Source organism: Oncorhynchus clarkii, chromosome 33, assembly GCF_045791955.1.
Source record: "Oncorhynchus clarkii lewisi isolate Uvic-CL-2024 chromosome 33, UVic_Ocla_1.0, whole genome shotgun sequence".
Taxonomy (NCBI): Eukaryota; Metazoa; Chordata; class Actinopteri; order Salmoniformes; family Salmonidae; genus Oncorhynchus; species Oncorhynchus clarkii.
In genome coordinates, this window is record NC_092179.1 from 4,649,545 (window position 1) to 4,677,419 (window position 27,875).

Here is a 27,875-nt window from a genome sequence, read left to right on the forward strand (position 1 = left end):
ACAACTGTGGGAAGCAGTCAACATGGGCCAGAATCACTGTGGAACGCTTTCGACACCTTGCAGAGTCCATGCCCCAACCAATTTAGTCTGTTCTGAGGGCAAAATGGGGGGAGTGGGAGTGCAACTCAATAGTAGGAAGGTGTCCTTAATGTTTTATACACTCAGTGTATGTTGTGGGGACGGCAGGTAGCCTAGTGCGTTAGAGCGTTGGGCTAGTAACCGAAAGGTTGCTGGATCGAATCCCCCGAGCTGACAAGGTAAAAATCTCTAGTTCTGCCATTGTTAACCATTGTTCCCTGGGCGACGTGGATGTCGATTAAGGCAACCCGCCGCACCTCTCTGATTCAGGTTGGGTTAAATGCGGAAGACACATTTCAGTTGAAGACATTCAGTTGTACAACTGACTAGGTATCCCCCTTTCAAATCAAAATCAAATCAAACGTTATTTGTCACATACACATGGTTAGCAGATGTTGATGCGAGTGTAGTGAAATGCTTGTGCTCATAGTTCCGACAATGCAGTAATAACCAACGAGTAATCTAACCTAACAATTCCACAACAACTACCTTATACACACAAGTGTAAAGGGATAAAGAATATGTACATAAAGATATATGAATGAGTGATGGTACAGAGCGGCATAGGCAAGATGCAGTAGATGGTATTGAGTACAGTATATGCATATGAGATGAGTAATGTAGGGTATATAAACATTATATTAAGTGGCATTGTTTAAAGTGGCTAGTGATACATTTTTACATCAATTTCCATTATTAAAGTGGCTGGAGTAGAGTCAGTATGTTGGTAGCAGCCACTCAATGTTAGTGGTGACTGTTTAACAGTCTGATGGCCTTGAGATAGAAGCTGTTTTTCAGTCTCTCGGTCCCTGCTTTGATGCACCTGTACTGACCTTGCCTTCTGGATGATAGCGGGGAGAACAGGCAGTTGCTCGGGTGGTTGTTATCCTTGATGATCTTTATGGCCTTCCTGTGACATCGGGTGGTGTAGGTGTCCTGGAGGGCAGGTAGTTTGCCCCCGGTTGTGCAGACCTCACTACCCTCTGGAGAGCCTTACGGATGTGGGCGGAGCAGTTGCCGTACCAGGCGGTGATACAGCCCGACAGGATGCTCTCGATTGTGCATCTGTAGAAGTTTGCGAGTGCTTTTCGTGACAAGCCGAATTTCTTCAGCCTACCTCACCACCTGGGGGTGGCCCGTCAGGAAGTCCAGTACCCAGTTGCACAGGGCGGGGTCGAGACCCAGGGTCTCGAGCTTGATGACGAGTTTGGAGGGTACTATGGTGTTAAATGCTGAGCTGTAGTCGATGAACAGCATTCTCACATAGCATTCTCACATTCTCACACTCTACTTTGTCTCTATACTGATGCTTAGCTTGTTTGATTGTAGCTATTCCCTCCGCAAGGCAATGTTTGTATTCGGTCATGTTTCTGGTCACCTTGCCCTGGTTAAAAGCAGAGGTTCGCACTTTCAGTTTCGCGCGAATGCTGCCATCAATCCACGGTTTCTGGTTTGGGAATGTATTAATCGTTGCTGTGGGTATAGCATCGCCGATGCACTTTCTAATGAACTCGCTCACCGAATCAGCGTATTCGTCAATGTTGTTGTTGGACGCAATGGGGAACATATCCCAATCCACGCGATCGAATCAGTCTTGAAGCGTGGAATCAGATTAGTCGGACCAGCGTTGAACAGACCTGAGCGTGGGAGCTTCTTGTTTTAATTTCTGTCTGTAGGCTGGAAGCAACAAAATGGAGTCGTGGTCAGCTTTTCCAAAAGAAGGGCGGGAGAGGGCCTTATATGCGTCGCGGAAGTTAGAATAACAACGATCCAGGGTTTTACCAGCCCTGGTAGCACAATCGATATGCTGGTAGAATTTAGGGAGTCTTGTTTTCAGATTAGCCTTGTTAAAATCCCCAGCTACAATGAATGCATCCTCAGGATATGTGGTTTCCAGTTCACATAGAGTCAAATAAAGTTTGTTCAGGGCCATCGATGTGTCTGCTTGGGGGGGGGAATATATACGGCTGTGATTATAATCGAAGAGAATTCCCTTGGTAGATAATGCGGTCGACATTTGATTGTGAGGAATTCTAAATCAGGTGAACAGAAGGACTTGAGTTCCTGTATGTTGTTATGATTACACCACGTCTCGTTAATCATAAGGCATACCCCCCCGCCCCTCTTCTTACCAGAAAGATGCTTGTTTCTGTCGGTGCGATGCGTGAAGAAACCAGCTGGCTGCACCAACTCTGTTAGCGTCTCTCGAGTGAGCCATGTTTCCGTGAAGCAAAGAACGTTACAGTCTCTGATGTCTCTCTGGATGGCTACCCTTGCTCGGATTTCATCAACCTTGTTGTCAAGAGACTGGACATTGGCGAGTAGTATGCTAGAGAGTGGAGCGCGATGTGCCTGTCTCCGGAGCCTGACCAGAAGACCGCTTCGTTTGCCCCTTTTACGCGCGTCGTTGTTTTGGTTCGCCAGCTGGGATCCGATCCATTGTCCTGGGTGGAATGCAAAACACAGGATCCACTTCGGGAGAGTCATATTCCTGGTTGTAATGACGGTGAGTTGACGTTGCTCTTATATTCAGTAGTTCCTCCTGACTGTATGTAATGAAACCTAAGATTACCTGGGGTACCAATGTAAGAAATAACACGTAGGAAAACTAAATCCTGCATAGTTTCCTAGGAACGCGAAGCGAGGCGGCCATCTCTGTCGGCGCCGGGAGAAACGTGTGTGTGAGCGTGAGAGATGTTACTAACTGTGGGATTCTTTAACCTGCTTAGCTCATTGGACAGGTCAGAGTCCATGTTTGAAGTTGTTGAGTGGTATGGTGGTTTGGCAGTATGCTGTAGATGTAGGCCTATTTGTTCCAGAGTAGAGACACCCACAGTAGCTACTGTAACTGAAAATTGGCAGTGTCTGCTGTGGCAGTTGGGAAGGGGCAAGTTACCGGAATGTCTTGTATTGTATTTATAATGTATTGGCTTTTTAAGAGAATTGACATGAGTGTGTTCTTGTATTTAAAAAAATAAAAAGTACATTCTTAGTAGATTTAATCTGTCAATGTTCATCTCAAAGTGCACCAGATTGATGCACTTAGCTGTAGAAATTCAATTTTCCTTCTTCTGGGGGAGACCCCTGGACGCCCCTACTAGGGTTCCCCATTGGGCCACAAATGTCCTCAAATCCTAGAAACATCTCTGCACACTCACACAGCCAAAACCATTCTAGCTATATAGCCAAGGTTATTTCCATGTACGAGGACCCATGAGCACCAACATGTGAAGTTCATAGGAGCATGACAAATTGGGTGTCAAATTACATTTTTGAGAAATGAAGGTATATGTAATTTTTTCAATCATTTTCCATCCCAAAAATGTTGAATAAGTAAAGGCTTTGATATCTTGTCAAACAAATGGAAAAGGGGTCTTATGAAACATCTACCAGAAAAAGTCTTAACAGGAATTAGACATGCTTTAAAACACCATAACGCTGAAGTAAAGACCCTGTCAACTAATACCAACACTTTTACTTAGTTTTGGAGAAATGATTCTGCCTTCTGTAAGTTTAAGAAACCTTGCCTTATGCCTTGAGATTATGTTACCAAAAACCCACATATCTTGAAGATAATGAAAGTTCACAGAAGTAACAAGTAAAAGTAGACATATTAATTACTTACAGATTATTTTTAATTAATTATTAAGTGATAAATAAAATTAACAGAATTCCTGAAATAATCTGTAACGGAATTTCTGCAATTGAATTGGCACCAATGGGAAATCATAGAAGTCACAAACCACAGTTGGGTCACCTGCTAGGACTTTCTGTCATCTGGTGGTCAAAGCAAGAGTTTGAAATGTCTGGACATCCCCTCCCTCTCTTCTCTCTCTCTGCAATTAATTCCACCGGTCCCTGCTCTTACTGACACCTACCCATGAGCCCCCTCTCTTTCCATTTACTGTAAGTAAGCAGCATAGCCACTGAGCACTGACGGGACACCGGACGTCCATTTATGTATAAAAGTTGTTTCAATTTGGTGAGTCCGCCCTGGCCTCGATTTCAATGTCCATATACTTCGGGCCAGCCTTGATTTCAATGTTCACAGACGTCTGGACCGACCTTCATTTGGCCTAAACATAGATGACCATTTTTGGTTCAGATTTGGTCCGGTCCAAATCTGAACCTATCATAGACATCTAAGTTTCACAAGTTTGTACAGCACAGTAGAGCACAGAGTACAGCACAGTATAGCTCAGTACATTACAGTACAGTAGAGCACAGTAGAGTACTCTATAGTAAAAACAAGTAGACTATAATTCAGTAGAATAGAGTCGTGTAACGTTAAGTACAGTACACTGTAGAGCACAGTAGGGTTGATTATACTGTACTGAACTCTACTGTTTTGTACTGAACTATACTACACTATATTCTACTGTTCTGTAATGTACTGTACTCTACTCTACTGAGCTCTACTGTGCTGTACTTTGATGTGCAAACTTGTGAAACATAGATGTCTATGATTGGTTCAGATTTGGTCTGGTCCGGACCAACCAAATGTGGTCTTGTTTGGGGGCAGAGCTCATTCAAATAATAGCCAGTGTAATACCCAAATATGCAATATGGATTTCCCCCTAATCCACGAAACACACACGTGGCACCGTACACTAGATGCAGAGAAAGAGGTGAGGAGTAGCATTCCTTTTGGAATGAAAAGAGAAAACAAGTGGATGTTAGCGAGAGGCCACAGTGCATTCCTTTCCAAATGAAGAGAGAGAGCATGAGAGGAAGGGAGAAGGACATAGACGAGTTAAATGATTTTTCTAAATGAATTGTGCCTTCCCACAATTACACACACACTGTTCTCCCGTTGTGTGTGTGTCAAGAGATCGGAGGAGTCTGACAGAGAACTGGAGCCATGAGGATTTATACAGCGTTCTGTATAGACAGGTCATATCTCTCCCTCCCTCCCTCCCTCCAATTCAATGGGCTTTACTGGCATGGGAAACACATGTTAAGATTGCCAAAGCAAGTGAAGTAGATAATATACCAAAGTGAAATAAACAATAAAAATGAACATTAAACATTAGTCACAGAAGTTCCAAAAGAATAAAGACATTACAAATGTCATATTATGTACAGATGAAGTCGAAAGTTTACATATACCTTAGCCAAACACATTTAAACTCAGTTTTTCACAATTCCTGACATTTAATCCTAGTAAAAATCCCCTGTTTTAGGTCAGTTAGGATCACCACTTTATTTTAAGAATGTGAAATGTCAGAATAATAGCAGAGAGAATGATTTATTTCAGCTTTCATTTCTTTCATCACATTCCAAGTGGGTCAGAAGTTTACATACACTGAATTAGTATTTGGTAGCATTGCCTTTAAATTGACTAACTTGGGTCAAATGTTTTGGGTAGCCTTCCACAAGCTTCCCACAATAAGTTGGGTGAATTTTGGCTCATTCCTCCTGACAGAGCTGGTGTAACTGAGTCAGGTTTGTAGGTCTCCTTGCTCGCACACACTTTTTCATTTCTGCCCACATGTTTTCAATAGGATTGAGGTCAGGGCTTTGTGATGGCCACTCTAATACCTTGACTTTGTTGTCCTTATGCCATTTTGCCACACCTTTGGAAGTATGCTTGGGGTCATTGTCCATTTGGAAGACCCATTTGCGACCAAGCTTTAATGTCTTGAGATGTTGCTTCAATATATCCACATACTTTTCCTCCCAGATGATGCCATCTATTTTGTGAAGTGTCACCATTCCCTCCTGCAGCAAAGCACCCCCACAACATGATGCTGCCACCCACATGCTTCACAGTTGGGATGGTGTTCTTCGGCTTGCAAGCCTACTCCTTTTTCCTCCAAACATACTGTAACGATGGTCATTATGGCCAAACAGTTATATTTTTGTTTCATCAGACCAGGAGAAATTTCTCCAAAAAGTACGATCTTTGTCCTCATGTGCAGTTGCAAACTGTAGTCTGGCTTTTTTATGCCGGTTTTGGAGCAGTGGTTTCTTCCTTGCTGAGTGGCCTTTCAGGTTATGGTGATATACGACTCGTTTTACTGTGGATATAGATACTTTGTACCTGTTTTCTCCAACATCTTCACAAGGTCCTTCGCTGTTGATCTGGGACCGATTTGCATGTTTTGCACCAAAGTACATTCATCTCTAGGAGACAGAACGCGCCTCCTTCCTGAGGGTTATGATGGCTGTGTGGTCCCATGGTGTTTATACTTGCCTACTATTGTTTGTACAGATGAACGTGGTACCTTCAGGCATTTGGAAATTGCTCCCAAGGATGAACCAGACTTGTGGAGGTCCACAATTTCTTTCTGAGGTCTTGGCTGATTTATTTTAATTTTCCCATGATGTCAAGCAAAGAGTTTGAAGGTAGACCTTGAAATACATTCACAGGTACACCTCAAATTGACTCAAATGATGTCAATTAGCCTATCTGAAGCCATGACATCATGGTATTTTCCAAGCGGTTTAAAGGCATAGTCAAATTTGTGTATGTAAACTTCTGACCCACTGGAATTGTGATACAGTGAATTATAAGTGAAATAATCTGTTTGTAAACAATTGTTGGAAAAATGCCTTGTGTCATGCACAAAGTAGATGTCCTAACCAACTTACCAAACCTATAGTTTGTTAACAAGAAATTTGTGGAGTTGTTGAAAAACGAGTTTTAATGACTCCAACCTGAGTGTATGTAAACTTCCGACATCCGCTTGTAACGATGTCCAAATGGTTAAAGTACAAAAGAGAAAATATGTGTTTGTTCTTCACTGGTTGCCCTTTTCTTGTTGCAACAGGTCATACATCTTGCTGCTGTGATGGCAAACCGTGGTATTTCATCCAGTAGATATGGGAGTTTATCAAAATCAGGTTTGTTTTCGAATTCTTTGTGGGTCTGTGTAATCTGAGGGAAATATGTGTCTCTAATATGGTCATACATTTGGCATGAGGTTAGTAAGTGCAGCTAAGTTTCCACCTCATTTTGTGGCCAGTGTGCACATAGCCTGTCTTCTCTTGAGAGGCAGGTCTGCCTACTGCAGCCTTTCTCAATAGCAAGGCAATGCTCACTGAGTCTGTACATAGTCAAAGCTTTACTTAAGTTTGGGTCAGACACAGTGGCCAGGTATTCTGCCACTGTGTACTCTCTGTTTAGCATTCTAGTTTGCTCAGTTTTTTGTTGATTCTTTCAATGTGTCAAGTAATTTTCTTTTTTTTTCTTGTGATTTGGTTGGGTCTAATTGTGTTGCTGTCCTGGGACTCTGTGGGGTCTGTTTGTGTTTGTGAACAGAGCCCCAGGACCAGCTTGCTTAGGGGACTCTTCTCCAGATTCATCTCTCTGTAGGTTATGGCTTTGATATGTAAGGTATGGGAATCTCTTCCTTTTTAGGTTGTTGTACAATTTAACGGCTCTTTTCTGGATTTTGATAATTAGCGGGTATCGGCCTAATTCTGCTCTCCATGCATTATTTGGTATTTTATGCTGATATACAGAGGATATTTTTGCAGAATTCTGCATGCAGTCTCAATTTGGTGTTTGTACCATCTTGTGAATTATTGGTTGGTGAGCGGACCCCAGACCTCACAACCATAAAGGGCAATGGGTTCTATAACTGATTTAAGTATTTTTAGCCAGATCCTAATTGGTATGTCGAATTTTATGTTCCTTTTGATGGCAGCAGCATACTACCCTACATACCACTGCTGGCTTGCTTCTGAAGCCAGTAGGAGGTACTCTTTCCTCTGGTCTAAATAATATCCCAATTCCCCAGGGCAGTGATTGGGGACACTTCCCTGTGTAGGGTGCTGTCTTTTGGATGGGACGTTAAACGGGTGTCCTGACTCTCTGAGGTCATTAAAGATCCCATGGCACTTATTGTAAGAGTAGGGGTTAACCCCGGTGTCCTGGCTAAATTCCCAATCTGGCCCTCAAAACCATAACGGTCACCTAATAATCCCCCGTTTATGATTGGCTCATTCATGCCCCTCCTCTGGGTAACTATTCCCCAGGTTGTTGCTGTAAATGAGAATGTGTTCTCAGTCAACTTGCCTGGTAAAATAATGGATAAATATATATATATATTTTTTTAAAACATAGAAGGCCCTTCTTGCCTCGTTCACAGCTTTGTGGAAGTTACCTGTGGCGCTGATGTTTAGGCCATGGTATGCATTGTTTTTTGTGTGCTCTACGGCAACGGTATCTCGATGATATTTGTATTTGTGGTTCTGGCGACTGGACCTTTTTTGGAACACCATTATTTTGGTCTTACTGAGATTTACTGTCAGGGCCCAGGTCTGGCAGAATCAGTGCAGAAGATCTAGGTTCTGTTGTAGGCCCTCCTTGGTTGGTGACAGAAGCACCAGATCATCAGCAAACAGTAGACATTTGACTTCAGATTCTCTCTCTCACACAGTGTATGCTGGGAGTTTTTTGGAGTTTGAGTGTTTGGTTTGGAGGGCTCTGTCCTAAGTTATTTTCTTGATTCTCTCCTTGGTCTTTCTTTCAATTCTTCTTTTCTATGGTGGAGGGTTAATGCACTGTATGTTTTACCGGTAATCACTGGGTTTTTTTCAAAGTTAGGGTGGAAGAGGGCCGAGTTTTAGTTTCCTGGGGTTTGGAAGGCTTCTCACCCTAGCGTGAAGGAGACGCTGTCGTTACGGCATGAATTCAGGTGTGTTCCTGAGAATGGAGTTAAGGTGGAGGAGGATCTGCTCGCGATCGGTGAACAGGAAGGAACTGAAATGATACATTCCGCTTCCAGAATGAACAAAGCTGTGGTTGTGTTCATGAAAAGAGCAAATTTGGTGGGTAGGTTCATTGCTCGTGGAATATTTGTAAGGGGTGTGTTGGTGCCAATTTCACCTCTTTCTACCCCTTCGACAAGGGTGGTTAAGGCAAATTTGCCTCCGTTTGTTAGGGATGATCAATCAGGAAAGAACTGAGTGGGCAGGTTTTCAGGCAGATGCCGTTAAGCATGTTGTTTCGTTCCGGAGGCAAGTGTTCATGTTTCTGAATAAGAATGACCAACAGCTAAATGTGCATTTTAAAGTGAGGCATGGTGAGGGGCTATACGCAGGGTTTGCCAGCACAGATAGTCTACTGTGTTTTGAGTGTGGGGATTTGGGGCATAAGAGATTTGCATGCCCACATAAAGGCTGTAGACAAGGTGAGGGTACGAATTGACTGGAACGAATTGCAAAAATCGCTGAAGTTGGAGACTTTTATCTCCCTCACCAACTTCAAACATCTGCTATCTGAGCAGCTCACCGATCGCTGCAGCTGTACATAGTCCATCGGTAAATAGCCCACCCAATTTACCTACCTCATCCCCATACTGTTTTTATTTATTTACTTTTCTGCTCTTTTGCACACCAGTATCTCTACCTGCACATGACCATCTGATCATTTATCACTCCAGTGTTAATCTGCAAAATTGTAATTATTCGCCTACCTCCTCATGCCTTTTGCACACAGTGTATATAGACTCTTTTTTTCTTATTTTTTCTACTGTGTAACTCTGTGTTGTTGTCAGTTCACACTGCTATGCTTTATCTTGGCCAGGTCGCAGATGTAAATGAGAACTTGTTCTCAACTAGCCTACCTGGTTAAATAAAGGTGAAATAAAAAAATAAAAAATAAAAGGGTACAACGTGCAGGGGGCAATGAGACGCAGGCTTAACAAAAGGTCATGCCAGGGATGGTGGTGTAGCTGAGGCTGGGCCTAGTCAGGCTATCGATTGTGGTGTAGCTGAGGCTGGGCCTAGTCATGTTATGGATGGTGGTGTAGATGAGGCTGGAAGGAGGAGGGTGTCAAGCAGAAGAGGAAAAAGGGGGCCTACTACTACTCATCTATCCGTGACATAACCAGCGTCAAATACAGTTCCCCCACACTGGCACTCCCATCCCGTAGTTAAACTCCTAGCTAAGTGGCTAGAAACCTTCATACCGGATTATGTAGTGTTTACATAGACCCTTCATAAGCGCTACGTATTAGCTAAGGCAAACTGTGAGTGATATTGTTTAGCTATGGCTGTGAGGGGTGGATAGGACTCTGCTTCTACTCAGGGAGACGGACAGGCAGTAGGATTCCTGCAGTGATGGGCTGCTACCCAAATGGAACTATATTATCTGCATAGTACACTACTTTTTACCAGAGCCCTATGGCCATATAGGAAAAAGGGTGCCATTTGAGGAGCAACCATGTACTGTAGCAGACCTATCAGACAGCAGGGGTAAATATTAGGATTAGTTTCCACCAGAGCAGAGCAAGACTTTGTACCAAATAGCACCCTATTCCCTTTATAGTGCAATGTAGTAAACAAAGGTTCAATCAGTAAGACTGGTCTGAATGCTCAATTAAATTCATACAGGAATAGTGCTGAGCGATTAACCAACATTTCATATTTTTGTTTTGTTATTAAACAACTAATTGACTGACGTCGGATCAATTACTTAAATTCCATTTTGTTCGTTTTTTTGTGAGCCCATTCACAAAATAAATCAATAACTACTGTATGTGGGACACTGGGATGAAGGGAGGTTTCACTCTTGCCAAAACCTGTAAAGGGAATAGGGTACTGGGCTCTGGTTAAACGTAGTGCACTGTAAAGGGAATAGTGTACTGTGCTCAGGTTAAACGTAGTGCACTGTAAAGGGAATAGGGTACTGGGCTCAGGTTAATTAAAAGTAGTGTACTGTAAAGGGAATAGTGTACTGGGCTCAGGTTAAAAGTAGTGCACTGTAAAGGGAATAGTGTACTGGGCTCAGGATAAAAGTAGTGCACTGTAAAGGGAATAGGGTACTGGGCTCAGGTTAATTAAAAGTAGTGCACTGTAAAGGGAATAGGGTACTGGTCTCCGGATAAACGTAGTGCACTGTAAAGGGAATAGGGTACTGGGCTCTGGTTAAACGTAGTGCACTGTAAAGGGAATAGGGTACTGGGCTCAGGTTAAACGTAGTGCACTGTAAAAGGGAATAGGGTACTGAGCTCTGGTTAAACGTAGTGCACTGTAAAGGGAATTGGGTAGTGGGCTGAGGTTAAACGTAGTGCACTGTAAAGGGAATAGGGTAGTGGACTGTGGTTAAACGTAGTGCACTGTAAAGGGAATAGGGTACTGGGCTCTGGTTAAACGTTGTGCACTGTAAAGGGAATAGGGTACTGGGCTCTGGTTAAAAGTAGTGCACTGTAAAGGGAATAGCGTACTGGGCTCAGGTTAAACGTAGTGCACTGTAAAGGGAATAGGGCACTGGGCTCAGGTTAATTAAAAGTAGTGCACTGTAAAGGGAATAGAGTACTGGGCTCTGGTTAAAAGTAGTACACTGTAAAGGGAAAAGGGTACTGGGCTCTGGTTAAAAGTAGTGCACTGTAAAGGGAATAGGGTACTGGGCTCAGGTTAAACGTAGTGCACTGTAAATGGAATAGGGTACTGGGTTCTGGTTAAACGTAGTGCACTGTAAAGGGAATAGGGTACTGGGCTCAGGTTAATTAAAAGTAGTGCACTGTAAAGGGAATAGTGTACTGGGCTCAGGTTAAAAGTAGTGCACTGTAAAGGGAATAGTGTACTGGGCTCAGGATAAAAGTAGTGCACTGTAAAGGGAATAGGGCCCTGGGCTCTGGTTAAATGTAGTGCACTGTAAAGGGAATAGGGTACTGGGCTCAGGTTAATTAAAAGTAGTGCACTGTAAAGGGAATAGTGTACTGGGCTCAGGTTAAAAGTAGTGCACTGTAAAGGGAATAGTGTACTGGGCTCAGGATAAAAGTAGTGCACTGTAAAGGGAATAGGGTACTGGGCTCTGGTTAAACGTAATGCACTGTAAAGGGAATAGGGTACTGCGCTCAGGTTAAACGTAGTGCACTGTAAAGGGAATAGGGTACTGGGCTCAGGTTAAACGTAGTGCACTGTAAAGGGAATAGGGTACTGAGCTCTGGTTAAACGTAGTGCACTGTAAAGGGAATTGGGTAGTGGGCTGAGGTTAATTGAGCTCTGGTTAAACGTAGTGCACTGTAAAGGGAATTGGGTACTGGACTCAGGTTAAACGTAGTGCACTGTAAATGGAATAGGGTACTGGGCTCAGGTTAAACGTAGTGCACTGTAAATGGAATAGGGTACTGGGCTCAGGTTAAACGTAGTGCACTGTAAATGGAATAGGGTACTGGGCTCTGGTTAAACGTAGTGCGCTGTTAAGGGAATAGGGTACTGGGCTCTGGTTAAAAGTAGTGCACTGTGGGAATAGGGCCCTGGGCTCTGGTTAAATGTAGTGCACTGTAAAGGGAATAGGGTACTGGGCTCAGGTTAATTAAAAGTAGTGCACTGTAAAGGGAATAGGTGCACTGTAAAGGGAATAGGGTACTGGGCTCAGGTTAATTAAAAGTAGTGCACTGTAAAGGGAATAGTGTACTGGGCTCAGGTTAAAAGTAGTGCACTGTAAAGGGAATAGTGTACTGGGCTCAGGATAAAAGTAGTGCACTGTAAAGGGAATAGGGTACTGGGCTCAGGTAAATTAAAAGTAGTGCACTATAAAGGGAATAGGGTACTGGTCTCCGGATAAACGTAGTGCACTGTAAAGGGAATAGGGTACTGGGCTCTGGTTAAACGTAATGCACTGTAAAGGGAATAGGGTACTGCGCTCAGGTTAAACGTAGTGCACTGTAAAGGGAATAGGGTACTGGGCTCAGGTTAAACGTAGTGCACTGTAAAGGGAATAGGGTATTGAGCTCTGGTTAAACGTAGTGCACTGTAAAGGGAACAGGGTACTGGGCTCTGGTTAAATGTAGTGCACTGTAAAGGGAATAGGGTACTGGGCTCTGGTTAAACGTAGTGCACTGTAAAGGGAATAGGGTACTGGGCTCTGGTTAAAAGTAATGCACTGTAAAGGGAATAGGGTACTGGGCTCTGGTTAAACGTAGTGCACTGTAAAGGGAATGGGGTACTGGGCTCTGGGCTCTGGTTAAAAGTAGTGCACTGTAAACAGAATAGGGTACTGGGCTCAGGTTAAACGTAGCGCACTGTAAAGGGAATAGGGTACTGAGCTCAGGTTAAACGTAGTACACTGTAAAAGTAATAGGGTAATGGGCTCTGGTTAAACGTAGTGCACTGTAAAGGGAATAGGGTACTGGGCTCAGGTTAAAAGTATTGCACTGTAAAGGGAATAGGGTACTATGCTCAGGTTAAACGTAGTGCACTGTAAAAGTAATAGGGTACTGGGCTCTGGTTAAACGTAGTGCACTGTAAAGGGAATAGGGTACTGTGCTCAGGTTAAAAGTAGTGCACTGTAAAGAGAATAGGGTACTGGGCTCTCTGAAGTCTATTTCAATCCCACATAACTTCCTGTAGCAGCGTCACCACATGTCAGAAACCAGGAAACTGTGGGGGTGAGAAACACAGAGCCTCCCACACTATCTCTCCAGCGTCGCTAGATACACGCACACATGAGCCACGCACACACACGGCACACACACACACACACTGTGAAGTGCACTGTAAAGGGAATAGGGTACTGTGCTCAGGTTAAACGTTGTGCACTGTAAAGGGAATAGGGTAGTGGGCTCTGGTTAAAAGCAGTGCACTGTAAAGGGAATAGGGTACTGGGCTCTGGTTAAAAGTAGTGCACTGTAAAGGGAATGGAGTACTGGGCTCAGGTTAAACGTAGTCCACTGTAAAGGGAATAGGGTACTGGCATCAGGTTAAAAGTAGTGCACTGTAAAGGGAATAGGGAACTGGGCTCAGGTTAAACGTAGCGCACTGTAAAGGGAATAGGGTAGTGGGCTCTGGTTAAAAGCAGTGCACTGTAAAGGGAATAGGGTACTGGGCTCAGGTTAAACGTTGTTCACAGTAAAGGGAATAGGGCCATGGGCTCTGGTTATAAGTAGTGTACTGTAAAGGGAATAGGGTACTGGGCTCAGGTAAAAAGTAGTGCACTGTAAAAGGAATAGGGTACTGGGCTCAGGTTAATTAAAAGTAGTGCACTATAAAGGGAATAGGGTGCCATTTGGGACACATCCAATAACACTTCAGACAGTTGTCTTCATCACATCTCTCCTTTCCCATCACACACTCCTCCATCATGGTAGAGTGTAGTCTATTTCAGTCCCACATAACTTCCTGTAGCAGCGTCACCACATGTCAGAAACCAGGAAACTGCATATACACACACGAAGACACACAAAAACACCTGACAAGCCACAGACTGAGAGATACCAATGATGAGGAAGAGTCGTTGGTCTTCTTTACTGTAGTAAAGAATGAGAGTACAATAGAGACCAGTGCCGTTTCAGATGAGGGAGGACAATATATTTTTTTTATGAGCATGGCCTTATTTCTATTACAGCATATTGGATGACTGTCATTCATATTCCATTCACCCAGTTCAATGTAACAGTGATAGGTTTAGGTTACTGTCATTCATATTCCATTCACCCAGTTCAATGTAACAGTGATGGGTTTAGGTTATTGTCATTCATATTCCATTCCCCCAGTCCAATGTAACAGTGGTGGGTTTAGGTTACTGTCATTCATATTTCATTCACCCAGTTCAATGTAGCAGTGATAGGTTTAGGTTACTGTCATTCATATTCACCCAGTTGCGAATGGCGACAGTGGTTGGAGGGGGCGACCGTTCCTTTTGTCGTTTGGACTGACCATAGGAACCTTGAGTACATCCGTTCTGCCAAACGACTTAATGCGCGTCAGGCGCGTTGGGCGCTGTTTTTCGCTCGTTTCGAGTTCGTGATTTCTTATCGTCCGGGCTCTAAGAACACCAAGCCTGATGCTTTGTCTCGTCTCTTCAGTTCTTCAGTAGCCTCCACTGACCCCGAGGGGATTCTCCCTGAGGGGCGTGTTGTCGGGTTGACTGTCTGGGGAATTGAGAGGCAGGTAAAACAAGCGCTCACTCACACTCCGTCGCCGCGCGCTTGTCCTAGGAACCTTCTTTTCGTTCCCGTTCCTACTCGTCTGGCCGTTCTTCAGTGGGCTCACTCTGCCAAGTTAGCCGGCCACCCTGGCGTTCGGGGTACGCTTGCTTCCATTCGCCAGCGTTTTTGGTGGCCCACCCGGGAGCATGACACGCGTCGTTTCGTGGCTGCTTGTTCGGTCTGCGCGCAGACTAAGTCCGGTAACTCTCCTCCTGCCGGCCGTCTCAGGCCGCTTCCTATTCCCTCTCGACCGTGGTCTCACATCGCCTTAGATTTTGTCACCGGACTGCCTTCGTCAGCGGGGAAGACTGTTATTCTTACGGTTGTCGATAGGTTCTCTAAGGCGGCCCATTTCATTCCCCTTGCTAAGCTTCCTTCTGCTAAAGAGACGGCACAAATCATCATCGAGAATGTTTTCAGAATTCATGGCCTTCCGTCAGACGTCGTTTCGGACAGAGGTCCGCAATTCACGTCTCAATTTTGGAGGGAGTTTTGCCGTTTGATTGGGGCTTCCGTCAGTCTCTCTTCCGGCTTTCACCCCCAGTCTAACGGTCAAGCAGAACGGGCCAATCAGACTATTGGTCGCATCTTACGCAGTCTTTCTTTTCGCAACCCTGCGTCTTGGTCAGAACAGCTCCCCTGGGCAGAATACGCCCACAACTCGCTTCCTTCGTCTGCGACCGGGCTATCTCCTTTTCAGAGTAGCCTCGGGTACCAGCCTCCGCTGTTCTCATCTCAGTTCGCCGAGTCCAGCGTCCCCTCCGCTCAGGCTTTTGTCCAACGTTGCGAGCGCACCTGGAAGAGGGTCAGGTCTGCACTTTGCCGTTATAGGACGCAGACTGTGAGGGCTGCTAATAAGCGTAGAACTAAGAGTCCTAGATATTGTCGCGGTCAGAGAGTTTGGCTCTCCACTCAGAACCTTCCCCTTAAGACGGCTTCTCGCAAGTTGACCCCGCGGTTCATTGGTCCGTTCCGTATTTCTCGGGTCATTAATCCTGTCGCAGTTCGACTTCTTCTTCCGCGATACCTTCGTCGCGTCCACCCGGTCTTCCATGTCTCCTGTATTAAGCCCGTTCTTCGCGCCCCCGCTCGTCTTCCCCCCCCCCCCCCCATCCTTGTCGAGGGCGCACCCATCTACAGGGTCCGCAGGATTTTGGACATGCGTCCTCGGGGCCGTGGTCACCAGTACCTTGTCGATTGGGAGGGGTACGGTCCTGAGGAGAGGAGTTGGGTTCCCTCTCGGGACGTGCTGGACCGTGCGCTGATCGAGGATTTCCTCCGTTGCCGCCAGGTTTCCTCCTCGAGTGCGCCAGGAGGCGCTCGGTGAGTGGGGGGGTACTGTCATGTTGTGTCTTGTCTCTGTCCTTTCCCTTCACCCTGTCTCCCTCTGCTGGTCGTTGTTAGGTTACCTTTTCTCCCCCGCTTTCTCCCAGCTGTTCCTTGTCTCCTCTAACTACCCATTCACCCCGTTTCCCACCTGTTCCCTTTTTCCCTCTGATTAGGTCCCTATATCTCTCTCTGTTTCTGTTCCTGTCCTTGTCGGATTCTTGTTTGTGTTTCATGCCTGAGCCAGACTATCGTCATGTTTGCTGTAACCTTGTCCTGTCCTGTCGGAATCTGCCGGTCTATCTGAGCCTACCTATGTTTGGTTATTAAAGAAGCTCTGTTTAAGCACCCAGTTCAATGTAACAGTGATAGGTTTAGGTTACTGTCATTCATATTCCATTCACCCAGTTCAATGTAACAGTGATGGGTTTAGGTTATTGTCATTCATATTCCATTCCCTCAGTTCAATGTAACAGTGGTGGGTTTAGGTTACTGCATTCATATTCCATTCACCCAGTTCAATATAACAGTGATAGGTTTAGGTTACTGTCATTCATATTCACCCAGTTCAATGTAACAGTGATGGGTTTAGGTTACTGTCATTCATATTCACCCAGTTCAATGTAACAGTGATGGGTTTAGGTTACTGTCATTCATATTCCATCCACCCAGTTCAATGTAACAGTGATGGGTTTAGGTTACTGTCATTCATATTCACCCAGTTCAATGTAACAGTGATGGGTTTAGGTTACTGTTATTCATATTCCATTCACCCAGTTCAATGTAACAGTGATGGGTTTAGGTTACTGTCATTCATATTCCATTCACCCAGTTCAATGTAACAGTGATAGGTTTAGGTTACTGTCATTCATATTCCATTCACCCAATTCAATGTAACAGTGATGGGTTTAGGTTACTGTCATTCATATTCCATTCACCCAGTTCAATGTAACAGTGATGGGTTTAGGTTACTGTCATTCATATTCACCCAGTTCAATGTAACAGTGATGGGTTTAGGTTACTGTTATTCATATTCCATTCACCCAGTTCAATGTAACAGTGATGGGTTTAGGTTACTGTCATTCATATTCCATTCACCCAGTTCAATGTAACAGTGATAGGTTTAGGTTACTGTCATTCATATTCCATTCACCCAATTCAATGTAACAGTGATAGGTTTAGGTTACTGTCATTCATATTCCATTCACCCAATTCAATGTAACAGTGATGGGTTTAGGTTACTGTCATTCATATTCCATTCACCCAGTTCAATGTAACAGTGATGGGTTTAGGTTACTGTCATTCATAATCACCCAGTTCAATGTAACAGTGATGGGTTTAGGTTACTGTCATTCATATTCACCCAGTTCAATGTAACAGTGATGGGTTTAGGTTACTGTCATTCATATTCACCCAGTTCAATGTAACAGTGATGGGTTTAGGTTACTGTCATTCATATTCACCCAGTTCAATGTAACAGTGAAGGGTTTAGGTTACTGTCATTCATATTCTATTCACCCAGTTCAATGTAACAGTGATAGGTTTAGGTTACTGTCATTCATATTCCATTCACCCAATTCAATGTAACAGTGATGGGTTTAGGTTACTGTCATTCATATTCACCCAGTTCAATGTAACAGTGATGGGTTTAGGTTACTGTCATTCATATTCACCCAGTTAAATGTAACAGTGGTGGGTTTAGGTTACTGTCATTCATATTCACCCAGTTCAATGTAACAGTGATGGATTTAGGTTACTGTCATTCATATTCACCCAGTTCAATGTAACAGTGATGGATTTAGGTTACTGTCATTCATATTCACCCAGTTCAATGTAACAGTGATGGGTATAGGTTACTGTCATTCATATTCCATTCACCCATTTCAATGTAACAGTGATAGGTTTAGGTTACTGTCATTCATATTCCATTCATCCAGTTCAATGTAACAGTGATGGGTTTAGGTTACTGTCATTCATATTCCATTCACCCAGTTCAATGTAACAGTGATAGGTTTAGGTTAATGTCATTCATATTCACCCAGTTCAATGTAACAGTGATGGGTTTAGGTTACTGTCATTCATATTCACCCAGTTCAATGTAACAGTGGTGGGTTTAGGTTACTGTCATTCATATTCACCCAGTTCAATGTAACAGTGATGGATTTAGGTTACTGTCATTCATATTCACCCAGTTCAATGTAACAGTGATGGATTTAGGTTACTGTCATTCATATTCACCCAGTTCAATGTAACAGTGATAGGTTTAGGTTACTGTCGTTCATATTCCATTCACCCAGTTCAATGTAACAGTGATAGGTTTAGGTTAATGTCATTCATATTCACCCAGTTCAATGTAACAGTGATGGGTTTAGGTTACTGTCATTCATATTCACCCAGTTCAATGTAACAGTGATGGGTTTAAGTTACTGTCATTCATATTCCATTCACCCAGTTCAATGTAACACTGATGGGTTTAGGTTACTGTCATTCATATTCCATTCACCCAGTTCAATGTAACAGTGATAGGTTTAGGTTACTGTCATTCATATTCACCCAGTTCAATGTAACAGTGATAGGTTTACGTTACCGTGATTCATATTCCATTCACCCAGTTCAATGTAAAAGTGATGGGTTTAGGTTACTGTCATTAATTTTCACCCAGTTCAATGTAACAGTGATGGGTTTAGGTTACTGTCATTCATAGTCACCCAGTTCAATGTCACAGTGATGGGTATAGGTTACTGTCATTCATATTCCATTCACCCATTTCAATGTAACAGTGATAGGTTTAGGTTACTGTCATTCATATTCCATTCATCCAGTTCATTGTAACAGTGATGGGTTTAGGTTACTGTCATTCATATTCCATTCACCCAGTTCAATGTAACAGTGATAGGTTTAGGTCAATGTCATTCATATTTACCCAGTTCAATGTAACAGTGATGGATTTAGGTTACTGTCATTCATATTCCATTCACCCAGTTCAATGTAACAGTGATAGGTTTAGGTCAATGTCATTCATATTTACCCAGTTCAATGTAACAGTGATGGGTTTAGGTTACTGTCATTCATATTCACCCAGTTCAATGTAAAAGTGATGGGTTTAGGTTACTGTCATTCATAGTCACCCAGTCCAATGTAACAGTGATAGGTTTAGGTTACTGTCATTCATATTCACACAGTTCAATGTAACAGTGATAGGTTTACGTTACCGTCATTCATATTCCATTCACCCAGTTCAATGTAAAAGTGATAGGTTTAGGTTACTATCATGTAACAGTGATAGGTTTAGGTTACTGTCATTCATATTCCATTCACCCAGTTCAATGTAACAGTGATAGGTTTAGGTTACTATCATTCATATTCAATTCACCCAGTTCAATGTAACAGTGTGGGTTTAGGTTACTGTCATTCATATTCCATTCACCCAGTTCAATGTAACAGTGATGGGTTTAGGTTACTGTCATTCATATTCACCCAGTTCAATGTAACAGTAATAGGTTTAGGTTACTGTCATTCATCTTCCATTCACCCAGTTCAATGTAACAGTGATAGGTTTAGGTTACTGTCATTCATATTCCATTCACCCAGTTCAATGTAACAGTGATGGGTTTAGGTTACTGTCATTCATATTCCATTCACCCAGTTCAATGTAACAGTGATAGGTTTAGGTTAATGTCATTCATATTTACCCAGTTCAATGTAACAGTGATGGGTTTAGGTCATTGTCATTCATATTCCATTCACCCAGTTCAATGTAACAGTGATGGGTTTAGGTTACTGTCATTCATATTCCATTCACCCAGTTCAATGTAACAGTGATAGGTTTAGGTTAATGTCATTCATATTCACCCAGTTCAATGTAACAGTGATGGGTTTAGGTTACTGTCATTCATATTCACCCAGTTCAATGTAACAGTGATGGGTTTAAGTTACTGTCATTCATATTCCATTCACCCAGTTCAATGTAACACTGATGGGTTTAGGTTACTGTCATTCATATTCCATTCACCCAGTTCAATGTAAAAGTGATGGGTTTAGGTTACTGTCATTAATTTTCACCCAGTTCAATGTAACAGTGATGGGTTTAGGTTACTGTCATTCATAGTCACCCAGTTCAATGTCACAGTGATGGGTATAGGTTACTGTCATTCATATTCCATTCACCCATTTCAATGTAACAGTGATAGGTTTAGGTTACTGTCATTCATATTCCATTCACCCAGTTCAATGTAACAGTGATAGGTTTAGGTTACTGTCATTCATATTCCATTCACCCAGTTCAATGTAACAGTGATGGGTTTAGGTTACTGTCATTAATTTTCACCCAGTTCAATGTAACAGTGATAGGTTTAGGTTACTGTCATTCATATTCACCCAGTTCAATGTAACAGTGATGGGTTTAGGTTATTGTCATTCATATTCCATTCACCCAGTTCAATGTAAGAGTGATGGGTTTAGGTTACTGTCATTCATAGTCCATTCACCCAGTTCAATGTAACAGTGATAGGTTTAGGTTAATGTCATTCATATTCACCCAGTTCAATGTAACAGTGATGGGTTTAGGTTACTGTCATTCATATTCACCCAGTTCAATGTAACAGTGATGGGTTTAAGTTACTGTCATTCATATTCCATTCACCCAGTTCAATGTAACACTGATGGGTTTAGGTTACTGTCATTCATATTCCATTCACCCAGTTCAATGTAACAGTGATAGGTTTAGGTTACTGTCATTCATATTCACCCAGTTCAATGTAACAGTGATAGGTTTACGTTACCGTGATTCATATTCCATTCACCCAGTTCAATGTAAAAGTGATGGGTTTAGGTTACTGTCATTAATTTTCACCCAGTTCAATGTAACAGTGATGGGTTTAGGTTACTGTCATTCATAGTCACCCAGTTCAATGTCACAGTGATGGGTATAGGTTACTGTCATTCATATTCCATTCACCCATTTCAATGTAACAGTGATAGGTTTAGGTTACTGTCATTCATATTCCATTCATCCAGTTCATTGTAACAGTGATGGGTTTAGGTTACTGTCATTCATATTCCATTCACCCAGTTCAATGTAACAGTGATAGGTTTAGGTCAATGTCATTCATATTTACCCAGTTCAATGTAACAGTGATGGATTTAGGTTACTGTCATTCATATTCCATTCACCCAGTTCAATGTAACAGTGATAGGTTTAGGTCAATGTCATTCATATTTACCCAGTTCAATGTAACAGTGATGGGTTTAGGTTACTGTCATTCATATTCACCCAGTTCAATGTAACAGTGATGGATTTAGGTTACTGTCATTCATATTCACCCAGTTCAATGTAACAGTGATAGGTTTAGGTTACTGTCATTCATATTCACCCAGTTCAATGTAACGGTGATAGGTTTAGGTTACTGTCATTCATATTCCATTCGCCCAGTTCAATGTAACAGTGATAGGTTTAGGTTACTATCATTCATATTCAATTCACCCAGTTCAATGTAACAGTGGTGGGTTTAGGTTACTGTCATTCATATTCCATTCACCCAGTTCAATGTAACAGTGATGGGTTTAGGTTACTGTCATTCATATTCACCCAGTTCAATGTAACAGTAATAGGTTTAGGTTACTGTCATTCATCTTCCATTCACCCAGTTCAATGTAACAGTGATAGGTTTAGGTTACTGTCATTCATATTCCATTCACCCAGTTCAATGTAACAGTGATGGGTTTAGGTTACTGTCATTCATATTCCATTCACCCAGTTCAATGTAACAGTGATAGGTTTAGGTTAATGTCATTCATATTTACCCAGTTCAATGTAACAGTGATGGGTTTAGGTCATTGTCATTCATATTCCATTCACCCAGTTCAATGTAACAGTGATGGGTTTAGGTTACTGTCATTCATATTCCATTCACCCAGTTCAATGTAACAGTGATAGGTTTAGGTTAATGTCATTCATATTCACCCAGTTCAATGTAACAGTGATGGGTTTAGGTTACTGTCATTCATATTCACCCAGTTCAATGTAACAGTGATGGGTTTAAGTTACTGTCATTCATATTCCATTCACCCAGTTCAATGTAACACTGATGGGTTTAGGTTACTGTCATTCATATTCCATTCACCCAGTTCAATGTAAAAGTTATGGGTTTAGGTTACTGTCATTAATTTTCACCCAGTTCAATGTAACAGTGATGGGTTTAGGTTACTGTCATTCATAGTCACCCAGTTCAATGTCACAGTGATGGGTATAGGTTACTGTCATTCATATTCCATTCACCCATTTCAATGTAACAGTGATAGGTTTAGGTTACTGTCATTCATATTCCATTCATCCAGTTCAATGTAACAGTGATGGGTTTAAGTTACTGTCATTCATATTCCATTCACCCAGTTCAATGTAACACCATTCACCCAGTTCAATGTAACAGTGATGGGTTTAGGTTACTGTCATTAATTTTCACCCAGTTCAATGTAACAGTGATGGGTTTAGGTTACTGTCATTCATAGTCACCCAGTTCAATGTCACAGTGATGGGTATAGGTTACTGTCATTCATATTCCATTCACCCATTTCAATGTAACAGTGATAGGTTTAGGTTACTGTCATTCATATTCCATTCATCCAGTTCAATGTAACAGTGATGGGTTTAGGTTACTGTCATTCATATTCACCCAGTTCAATGTAACAGTGATGGGTTTAGGTTACTGTCATTCATATTCACCCAGTTCAATGTAACAGTGGTGGGTTTAGGTTACTGTCATTCATATTCACCCAGTTCAATGTAACAGTGATGGATTTAGGTTACTGTCATTCATATTCACCCAGTTCAATGTAACAGTGATGGATTTAGGTTACTGTCATTCATATTCACCCAGTTCAATGTAACAGTGATAGGTTTAGGTTACTGTCATTCATATTCACCCAGTTCAATGTAACAGTGATGGATTTAGGTTACTGTCATTCATATTCACCCAGTTCAATGTAACAGTGATAGGTTTAGGTTACTGTCATTCATATTCCATTCGCCCAGTTCAATGTAACAGTGATGGATTTAGGTTACTGTCATTCATATTCCATTCACCCAGTTCAATGTAACAGTGATAGGTTTAGGTTACTGTCATTCATATTCCATTCACCCAGTTCAATGTAACAGTGATAGGTTTAGGTTACTGTCATTCATATTCCATTCACCCAGTTCAATGTAACAGTGATGGGTTTAGGTTACTGTCATTCATATTCCATTCACCCAGTTCAATGTAACAGTGATAGGTTTAGGTTACTGTCATTCATATTCCATTCACCCAATTCAATGTAACAGTGATGGGTTTAGGTTACTGTCATTCATATTCACCCAGTTCAATGTAACAGTGATGGGTTTAGGTTACTGTCATTCATATTCACCCAGTTCAATGTAACAGTGATGGGTTTAGGTTACTGTCGTTCATATTCCATTCACCCAATTCAATGTAACAGTGATGGGTTTAGGTTACTGTCATTCAGATTCACCCAGTTCAATGTAACAGTGATGGGTTTAGGTTACTGTCATTCATATTAACCCAGTTCAATGTAACAGTGATGGGTTTAGGTTACTGTCATTCATATTCACCCAGTTCAATGTAACAGTGAAGGGTTTAGGTTACTGTCATTCATATTCACCCAGTTCAATGTAACAGTGATAGGTTTAGGTTACTGTCGTTCATATTCCATTCACCCAGTTCAATGTAACAGTGAAGCGTTTAGGTTACTGTCATTCATATTCCATTCACCCAGTTCAATGTAACAGTGATAGGTTTAGGTTACTGTCATTCATATTCCATTCACCCAGTTCAATGTAACAGTGATAGGTTTAGGTTACTACATCATACTAAAATGTTCCCTATACCCAGTGGCGGATTTAACTATATACCGTTATGGAATGGTGACAAGTGCGCGATCGGTTTTCTATTGCTCATTTGCACGTCTCGTCAATGATATCATGTCACCTTGTGGGACTGTGGGTTAATTAACCTTGTCGGAGTGGGCGCCCTGATTCTAGTTTGTCAGCTGGGGAGGCGAGGGGGGCGGGGGTAGGTTGACCTCAGGTCTCCCCACTGAAAACCCGAGGTAGGGGGAACGGGGGAATCTATCAAATAGCGCACCTCTAATTACTAACGCAATTAGTCAAATCAGTCACACTATGAAATGCTACCAAATAAAACACAATTCATTCACATCCTGTGAATGTATAGTTTCACAGACATATTCTTGCATTTCTTTCTGGTTTGTGTGAAATCGTTAAGAATAACATAAAACCAGTCTGCACAGCACCAAGGTGAATTGGTTTAGTCTTGACTCTTGGTTGACGGTGTTGGGGAATGGATAATGTATTGATGCTCGAGTGCCAAATCAACACAAATTTGAGTCTATTTGTCTTTGTTACTTCTTTTTGACATTTATGAGTCTTATTTTTGTATATATTTTTATATTTATATAGTTTTAAATGTTATGATTATTTTGTGTTGTTCCAAATCTCTGAATAAAAATTACAGTTAGTGCAGAATGGTGTTTTTTTGGGGGGGGCGGGGGGTAGTTTTAAACAGTTTTAAACAAATTAAGCTAGAACCACCACTGCCTATACCCATCATGAGGTTGCTACAACATAGGTGCACAGGTTGAGAGAAAAAAAAATGTCAAATTGACAGACAGTGGCACATTCAATGCACACTCTTGCCTGTATCTAGCTGAATTAGGGTGTAATTATTAGTCCAACAGTTGCAAACTAGAGTTCCTATTGGACAAATGTAGATACGTTAATCACCGTTTCATTCAGATTGCTTCCATTTTTTCAACAGAATTGGCAGAATGAATACACCCCTGATCACTCGTAAACACAGTTCAAATTCATAACAGCCAAGTTGTATTCCTTCTCTCATCTATGCGCTCTCCTCCTCTCACCTTGTCCCTTCGCTTGTGGACTTCAATGCACAACACATCAGGTCTGTGACCAGGTAAAAAAAACTTTCCAAGCCAAACCTTATCATAACCACTACACACAGCCTACATTGTTGTCACCATATTAGCTAGAGTGACTTCATAGTCAGCTAGCTAATAAAACTAACACGTTAGTAAACCCACTACAATCATGCAGTAATGTTACAGGGTACAGTCAGTAAGCAGTTTAGCACTTACACTGGTGGGCTCCAGTGGCAATACATTTGCAAAACCAAAAGCTTCTATTGACTTGGAAAAGTTCCAGTGTTGTGTTAGAAAGTCATAGCCAGGTAGCTAACATAGCATCCCTCTGTTTGAGCAGGTTGTTTGAGAAGGCTAAATTAGCTAGCTGCATTTGCTAGCTAAGTAAGTCAAACTGAAAAAAATGAAATCTCTCTCTTTCTTATCCTTCATTTTGGAAGAAATTAATTTGTTTTAAAACTGTTCTACTATTGTCTTTCTCTCTCTTTGAGTCAACTACTCACCACATTTTATGGACTGCAGTGCTAGCTAGCTGCAGCTTATGCTTTCAGTACTAGATTCATTCTCGGATCCTTTGATTGGGTGGACAACATATCAGTTCATGCTGCAAGAGCTCTGATAGTAATTACTTCCGGAGGACATCCTCCAACCTATGTAAGTCTATGGATGGGGTGAGAGCCATGAGTCTCCTAGGTTTTGTATTGAAGTCAATGTACCCAGAGGAGGACTGAGGCTAGCTGTCCTCCGGGTATACCATTGTGATACCCTACAAAGTGCTGTTGAGGCTACTGTAGGCCTTAAATGCAAAATAATGTGTTTTAATAAATTATTTGGTGACATGATTATATTTAGCATAGTTTTATCTAAAAAGGATAACTTTTTAAATGTTTTACTTTTTTAATAGATTTTTTTTATTCACTGAGGAGCCTCCACTGCTCTGCTACTCTCTGTTCTTAATGCTCTTGAATCCAGCAACCAATTTTCTTTCTGAGAGGGCCATTGTGTGTGTGTGTGTGTGTGTGCGTGCGTGCGTGCGTGCGTGCGTGCGTGGTCAGCTTATACCATATGTTTATTTTGGCTATGGATACATACCATTGCAGCACTGACTGCATCGCCGACTATTATTGACTTATGCATGATTCATTAACTGCAATCTCATCAACATACACACGCACACACAGAGAATGTATGAGAATTTTCTTCAGTTACTGTCACTACCATGCATATTCTCCCCCAAGCCGACATCGTGAAGGCTCAAGAAACTACACTGGCCTTTGTGCAAACTGGAGACAGGTTTGGGCGGTAATACAGACTTTGTGCCATACCGGGATATTTGCTGTTTTCAAATCCCACTGATAGCATTGCTAACCTTTTGGATTACAGGGTAACAAGTACATGTAAAATCCAATAGAGAATGCTAACTAAATGCTAACGAGTGCATTGGGAACATTTTGTACAGTTTCTGACCTAAACTATACAAGTATAAAAGTACCTAAAAAATGCTACTCACAGTTTGCTGAACGCACAAAACAAATTTTAGCTAGGAGGGGATTCTCTGCTGTTACGAAGCAAATTCTTTATTTTGGAAGAAGCTAACCACTTATCTAAACAGCTAACAAGCTACTAAATTAGAAAACTAAATGCACAAATGCCTCTAGCACATTTTAGAGATTTAACTTTATAGTTATAAGATATCTAGCTGGTAAACATTTAGTTGTGAATTCCATACTGTAATTAAATCACCTGGCTCATGCTGCACAACAATGAGTGACTCACAAGGCTCCGGTCTCTCCTCCCCACCTATAGGCAGAAACTCAAACAGGAAGCACCCGTGGTAAGGACTGTTCAATGTTGGTCTGAACCATCAGAATCTATGCTTCAAGACCGTTTTTGATCATGCGGAGAATAGTATTGAAGTTCAGTGCATTCGGAAAATATTCAGACCCCTTCTGTTTTTCCACATTTTGTAACTTTACAGCCTTATTCTAAAATGGATTAAATAAAACATTTTCCCCATCAATCTACATACAATATCCCATAATGGCAAAGCAAAAACAGGTTTTTAGAATTTTTTGCAAATTTATTAAATCTAAAAAACAGAAATTACCTTATTTACATAAGTATTCAGACCCTTTGCTATGAGACTCAAAATTAAACTCCGTTGCATTCGGTTTCCATTGATCATCCTTGAGATGTTTCTACAACTTGATTGAAGTCCACCTGTGGTAAATTCAATTGATTGGACCTGATTTTGAAAAGGCACACACCTGTCTATATAAGGTCCCACAGTTGACAGTGCATGTCAGAGCAAAAACCAAGCCAAGAGGCCTATTTGGAATGCTAAGCCAGACAAAATTAAACATGCCTATTTATATAATGAAAATGAGTTTGGGGTGGCTAAAATGATTAAATATTAAAGCTTTAAACCTTCACTCATATATAAGTTATACTTAAATGGTTGTTCAGTTGATAATTTTTAAGAAAGGCTCATCCTTTGTTAAAATGTCCTTTTTGCCTTCATACAGATTACAACTTCTCATTTCGGACTAATTGAAAATTAAATTTAGTTTAAAGTATAGCCCTTTCTTAAACAAGCCATACAAAGCTGGTTAAAATTTCAGTTTTATCCTCCGG

At 41.8% G+C, this 27,875-nt stretch overlaps 1 protein-coding gene across 6 annotated transcripts in view; it reads right to left on the reverse strand.

Moving 5' to 3' along the window:
* The window catches only part of LOC139393177 (stromal interaction molecule 1-like), a 116,560-nt gene that overhangs the window by 81,172 nt on the left and 7,513 nt on the right, over positions 1–27,875 (reverse strand). The window contains exon 1 of one of the 6 annotated variants that reach the window (XM_071141588.1): positions 2,211–2,297. The exons of 4 other annotated variants lie outside the window; for them this stretch is intronic. The gene's annotated coding sequence lies outside the window, so the exon portion shown is untranslated. Of the gene's footprint in view, positions 1–911; positions 1,095–2,210; positions 2,298–27,875 lie in introns of those variants that run through there. One more of the 6 variants, XM_071141590.1, reaches the window with a different exon arrangement.